Source organism: Arachis stenosperma, chromosome 1 (assembly GCF_014773155.1).
Source record: "Arachis stenosperma cultivar V10309 chromosome 1, arast.V10309.gnm1.PFL2, whole genome shotgun sequence".
NCBI classification, from domain to species: Eukaryota; Viridiplantae; Streptophyta; class Magnoliopsida; order Fabales; family Fabaceae; genus Arachis; species Arachis stenosperma.
The window spans coordinates 105,743,572-105,750,412 of NC_080377.1; the positions used below are offsets into that span (position 1 = coordinate 105,743,572).

The following is a 6,841-nucleotide window of genomic DNA, read 5'->3' on the forward strand; positions in this document are numbered from 1 at the left end:
AGCCTTTTTCAGAGTTTTGCTCAAGTCCCTCAATTTCAGCCAGAAATTACTTGAAATTACAGAAAAACACACAAACTCATAGTAAAGTCCAGAAATGTGAATTTAACATAAAAACTAATGAAAACATCCCTAAAAGTAGCTTGAACTTACTAAAAACTACCTAAAAACAATGCCAAAAAGCGTATAAATTATCCACTCATCACCCACTCATGGAACCCAAGAGATGCATGAGGAAGCTCATCACCAAGAAATCCCAGAGATGCCTCAAGGGATGCACTTTCCTCCCAACAACTATTGGGAACAACTCAACACTTCCTTAGAAGATTTGAGTTACAATGTGGATCAATTAAGCGTGGAACATCAAGAGCACTCCATCATTCTCCATGAAATTAGAGAAGATCAAAGAGCAATGAGGGAGGAGCAACAAAGGCAAGGAAGAGACATAGAAGAACTCAAGGACATCATTGGTTCTTCAAGAAGAAAGCGCCACCATCACTAAGGTGGATTCATTCCTTGTTCTTATTTTTTTTTTGTTTTTCGGTTTTTATGCTTATTATGTCATCTATATTTGTGTCTCTACTTCATGATCATTAGTGTTTAGTAACTATGTCTTAAAGTGATAAATAAATTCCATGAATCCTTCACCTCTCTTAAAAGAAAAATGTTTCTAATTCAAAAGAACAAGAAGTACATGATTTTCGAATTTATCCTTGAATTTAGTTTAATTATATTGATGTGGTGACAATACTTTTTGTTTTCTGAATGAATGCTTAAACAGTGCATAATTTTGATCTTGTTGTTTATGAATGTTAAAGTTGTTGGCTCTTGAAAGAATGATGAACAAAGAGAAATGTTATTGATGATCTAAAAAATCATGAAATTGATTCTTGAAGCAAGAAAAAGCAGTGAAAAAGCAAAAGCTTGCGAAAAAAAAATTTTGGCAAAAAAAAAATAAAAAGAAAAAGAAAAAGCAAGTAGAAAAAGCCAATAGCCCTTAAAACCAAAAGGCAAGGGTAAAAAGGATCCAAGGCTTTGAGCATCAATGGATAGGAGGGCCCAAGGAAATAAAATCCAGGCCTAAGTTGCTAAATCAAGCTGTCCCTAACCATGTGCTTGTGGCATGCAGGTCCAAGTGAAAAGCTTGACACTGAGTGGTTAAAGTCGTGATCCAAAGCAAAAAGAGTGTGCTTAAGAGCTCTGGACACCTCTAACTGGGGACTCTAGCAAAGCTAAGTCACAATCTGAAAAGGTACACCCAGTCATGTGTCTGTGGCATTTATGTATCCGGTGGTAATACTGGAAAACAAAATGCTTAGGGCCACGGCCAAGACTCATAAAAGTAGCTGTGTTCAAGAATCAACATACTTAACTAGGAGAATCAATAACACTATCCGAAATTCTAAGTTCCCATAGATGCCAATCATTCTAAACTTCAAAGGATGAAGTTAGATGCCAAAACTGTTCAGAAGCAAAAAGCTACAAGTCCCGCTCATCTAATTAGAACTAATATTCATTGATATTCTAGGATTTATAGTATATTCTCTTCTTTTTATCCTAATTGATTTTTAGTTCCTTGGGGATGATGAGCGGATAATTTGTACGCTTTTTGGTATTGTTTTTAGTATGTTTCTAGTAGGATTTAGTTAATTTTTAGTATATTTTTATTAGTTTTTAGTTAAAATTCACTTTTCTGGACTTTACTATGAGTTTGTGTGTTTTTCTGTGATTTCAGGTATTTTCTGGCTGAAATTGAGGGACCTGAGCAAAAATCTGATTCAGAGGCTGAAAAGGACTACAGATGCTGTTGGATTCTGACCTCCCTGCACTCGAAGTGGATTTTCTGGAGCTACAGAAGCCCAATTGGCGCGCTCTCAACGGCGTTGGAAAGTAGACATCCTGGGCTTTCCAGCAATGTTAATAGTCCATACTTTGCCCGAGATTTGATGGCCCAAACTAGCGTTCCAAATCAGCTCAAAATTGCCCGGCGTTATACGTCGGAACTGGCACAAGGATGGGAGTTAAACACCCAAACTGGCACAAAAGCTGACGTTTAACTCCAAGAAAAGTCTCTACACGAAAATGCTTCAATGCTCAGCCCATGCACACACCAAGTGGGCCCAAAAGTGGATTTTTATGTCATTTACTCATCTATGTAAACCTTAGGCTACTAGTTCTTTATAAATAGGACCTTTTGCTATTGTATTTTCATCTTTTGATCACTTTTAGATCTCTAGATCATCTTTGGACGTCTAGTTCTTAGATTATGGGAGGCTGGCCATTCGGCCATTCCTAGATCTTGTTCTTATGTATTTTCAACGGTGGAGTTTCTACACACCATAGATTAAGGTGTGGAGCTCTGCTGTACCTCGAGTATTAATGTAATTACTATTGTTCTTCTATTCAATTCAGCTTATTCTTGTTCTAAGATATTCATTTTCACCCAAGAACATGATGAATGTGATGATTATGTGACACTCATCATCATTCTCACTTATGAACGAGTGCCTGACAACCACTTCTGTTCTACAAGCAAACAAGGCTTGAATGTTTATCTCTTGGATTCCTTAATCAGAATCTTCGTGGTATAAGCTAGAATTGATGGCGGCATTCAAGAGAATCCGGAAGGTCTAAACCTTGTCTGTGGTATTCTGAGTAGGATTCAATGATTGAATGATTGTGACGAGCTTCAAACTCCTGAAGGCTGGGTGTTAGTGACAGACGCAAAAGAATCAATGGATTTTATTCCAACCTGATTGAGAACCGACAGATGATTAGCCGTGCCGTGACAGGGTGCGTTGAACATTTTCACTGAGAGGACGGGATTGTAGCCACTGACAATGGTGATGCCCAACATACAACTTGCCATGGAAAGGAGTAAGAAGGATTGGATGAAGACAGTAGGAAAGCAGAGAGACGGAAGGGACAAAGCATCTCCATACGCTTATCTGAAATTCTCACCAATGAATTACATAAGTATCTCTATCTTTACTTTACGCTTTATTCATATATCATCCATAACCATTTGAATCTGCCTGACTAAGATTTACAAGGTGACCATAGCTTGCTTCATACCAACAATCTCCGTGGGATCGACCTTTACTCGCGTAAGGTTTATTACTTGGACGACCCAGTGCACTTGCTGGTTAGTTGTGCGAAGTTGTGTTTAGACCATGGTATTGAGTACCAAGTTTTTGGAGCTATTACCGGGGACTGTTGAGTTGTGAAAAGAATGAATCACAATTTCGTGCACCAGGGGACAAGCAACAATTTAAGTTTGGTGTTGTGATGAGCGGATAAATTATACGCTTTTTGGCATTATTTTTAGGTAGTTTTTAGTATGATCTGGCTACTTTTAGGGATGTTTTCATTAGTTTTTATGCTAAATTCACATTTCTGGACTTTACTATGAGTTTGTGTGTTTTTCTGTGATTTCAGGTATTTTCTGGCTGAAATTGAGGGACCTGAGCAAAACTCTGATAAGAGGCTGACAAAGGACTGCTGATGCTGGTGGAATCTGACCTCCCTGCACTCGGAATGGATTTTCTGGAGCTACAGAATTTCAAATGGCGCGCTCTCAATGGAGTTGGAAAGTAGACATCCAGAGCTTTCTGGAATATATAATAGTTCATACTTTATTCGAGATTTGATGATGTAAACTGGCGCTCAACGCCAGTTCCATGCTGCATTCTGGAGTCAAACGCCAGAAACACATCACAAACCAGAGTTGAACGCCCAAAACACGTTACAACTTGGTGTTTAACTCCAAGAGAAGCCTCAGCTCGTGGATAGATCAAGCTCAGCCCAAGCACACACCAAGTGGGCCCCGAAAGTGAATTTATGCATCAATTACTTACCTCTGTAAACTCTAGTAGCTAGTTTAGTATAAATAGAACTTTTTACTAGTTTATTAGATATCTTTTGATTGTATTATTCAATATTTGGACATTTAGTTCTTAGATCTGGGGGCTGGCCATTTGGCCATGCCTAGACCTTTCAGTTATGTATTTTCAACGGTGGAGTTTCTACATACCATAGATTAAGGGTGTGGAGCTCTGCTATACCTCAACTTTTAATGCAATTATTACTATTTTCTATCCAATTCGATTTATTCCTGTTCTAAGATATTCGTTGCACTTCAACTTGATGAATGTGATGATCCGTGACACTCATCATCATTCTCACCTATGAACGCGTGTGACTGACAACCCCTTCCGTTCTACCTTTGACTGGGCGCATATCTCTTGGATTCCTTGATCAGAATCTTCGTGGTATAAGCTAGAATTGATGGCGGCATTCATGGGAATCCGGAAAGTCTAACCTTGTCTGTGGAATTCCGAGTAGGATTCCAGGATTAAATGACTGTGACGAGCTTCAAACTTCTGAAGGCTGGGCGTTAGTGACAGACGCAAAAAAATCACGGGATTCTATTCCAACCTGATTAAGAACCGACAGATGATTAGCCGTGCTGTGACAGAGCATTTGGACCATTTTCACTGAGAGGATGGGATGTAGTCATTGACAACGGTGATGCCCTACATACAGCTTGCCATGGAAAGGAGTAAGAAGGATTGGATGAAAGCAGTAGGAAAGCAGAGATTCAACAGGGACATGCATCTGCATACACTTGTCTGAAATTCCCACCATTGAATTACATGAGTAACTCTATCTTTATTTTCTATTTATTTTGTTATTTTTATTTAAACCAATAATCTCTTAAATTAGTTAAATCCACCTGACTGGGATTTACAAGATGACTATAGCTTGCTTTATACCAACAATCTCCGTGGGATCGACCCTTACTCACGTAAGGTATTACTTGAACGACCCAGTGCACTTGCTGGTTAGTTATGCGGAGTTGTGACTAAGTGTAATTCACGTGTGAGAGCTACCAAGTCATTGGAGCCATTGTTGATGATCACAATTTCGTGCACCATCAATCATATCTTTTTCAAAATCAAATCTTTTCCATATTTCTTTCAATGTTTTCGAAAATTCTTGCTGACAATTAATGATTTGATTCAAAAATCTCAAGTTTGTTACTTTCTTGTTAAGAAATGTTCAATATTTGAATTTTAGAATCATATCTTTTAAATTTCTTGTTAGTCAAGTTATCAATTTTAAAAATCAAATCTTTTTAAATTGTCTTTCAATCATATCTTTTTTAAATCATATCTTTTTCAAATCAAATCTTTTTTTTTCTAATTTCAGAATCTCTTTCTAACTTCTTATCTTTTCAAAATTTATTATTTCTTATCTTTTTCAAAACCACCTAACCACTTTCTCACTTCTAATTTTCAAAAACCATCAACCACTTTTTCAAAATTTGCATTTAATTATTTTAAAACTTATATTTTTAGTTTAATTTAAAAAATTTGTTTTCGAAAATTCCCCCCTTTCATCACCTTATATTTAAGCACTAACATTTCTCCTCTATTAGCAATTCAAACTCTCTCTTTCTTTATATGTTCGAATTCTTCTCTACCTTATCCCTCTATTCTTATTTTCCTCTGACACCTCAAGGAATCTCTATACTGTGACATAGAGGATTCCATACTTTCTTTGTTCTCTTCTCTTTCATATGAGCAGGAACAAGGACAAAGGCATTCTTGTTGAAGCTGATCCTGAACCAGAAAGGACCTTGAAGAGGAAACTAAGAGCAGCTAAAGCACACTCTGAAGAGGACCTGGTAGAAATTTTCAAAAAAGAAGGAGACATGGCAGCCGAACCCAACAACAATGCCAGAGATGCAAGGAAGATGCTTGTTGACTATATTGCACCAACTTCCGACTTCTATGGAAGAAGCATCTCAATTCCTACCATTGGAGCAAACAAATTTGAGCTTAAGTCTCAATTAGTTTCTCTAATGTAGCAGAATTGCAAGTTTCATGGACTTCTATCAGAAGATCCTTATCAGTTCTTGGCTGAATTCTTGCAAATCTGTAATACTGTTAAGACCAATGGGGTTGATCCCGAGGTCTACAGACTTATGCTTTTCCCCTTTGCTGTAAGAGACAGAGCTAGAACATGGTTAGGCTCACAACCTAGAGAAAGCCTGAACTCTTGGGACAAGTTGGTCAATGCTTTCTTGACCAAATTTTTTCCACCTCAAAAGATGAGCAAGCTTAAAGTGAAAGTGCAAACCTTCAAACAAAATGAAGGTGAATCCCTCTATGAAGCTTGGGAAAGATACAAGCAATTAACCAAAAGGTGTCCTTCTGGCATGCTTCCAGAATGGAGCATCATATGTATATTTGATGAGCGGATAATTTATACGCTTTTTGGCATTGTTTTTAGGTAGTTTTTAGTAAGTTCAACTACTTTTAGGGATGTTTTCATTAGTTTTTATGTTAAATTCACATTTTTGGACTTTACTATGAGTTTGTGTGTTTTTCTGTGATGCTGTTGGATTCTGACCTCCCTGCACTCGAAATGAATTTTCTGGAGCTACAGAACTCCAATTGGCGCGCTCTCAACGGCGTTGGAAAGTAGACATCCAGGGCTTTCCAGCAATATTTAATAGTCCATACTTTATTCGAAGAATGACGATGTAACTTGGCGTTGAACGCCAAGTACATGCTGCTGTCTGGAGTTAAACGCCAGAAAAACGTCATGATCCGGAGTTGAACGCCCAAACACGTCAAACTCGAAGTTCAACTCCAAGAGAAGCCTCAGCTCGTGGATAGATCAAGCTCAGCCAAGCACACACCAAGTGGGCCCGGAAGTGGATTTATGCATCAATTACTACTCATGTAAACCCTAGTAGCTAGTCTAGTATATATAGGACATTATCTATTGTATTAGACATCTTTTGACAGTTTAATCTCTTTGAATATTCGGTCAC

General features: G+C 37.8%; 1 non-coding gene across 1 annotated transcript; it reads right to left on the reverse strand.

The window, feature by feature from the left end:
* Positions 1 to 6,118: 6,118 nt before the first annotated feature.
* On the reverse strand, positions 6,119 to 6,222 carry LOC130950549 (small nucleolar RNA R71). Its single transcript, XR_009073628.1, has one exon. It is a non-coding gene; the product is annotated as a small nucleolar RNA R71 (small nucleolar RNA).
* Positions 6,223 to 6,841: the final 619 nt, after the last annotated feature.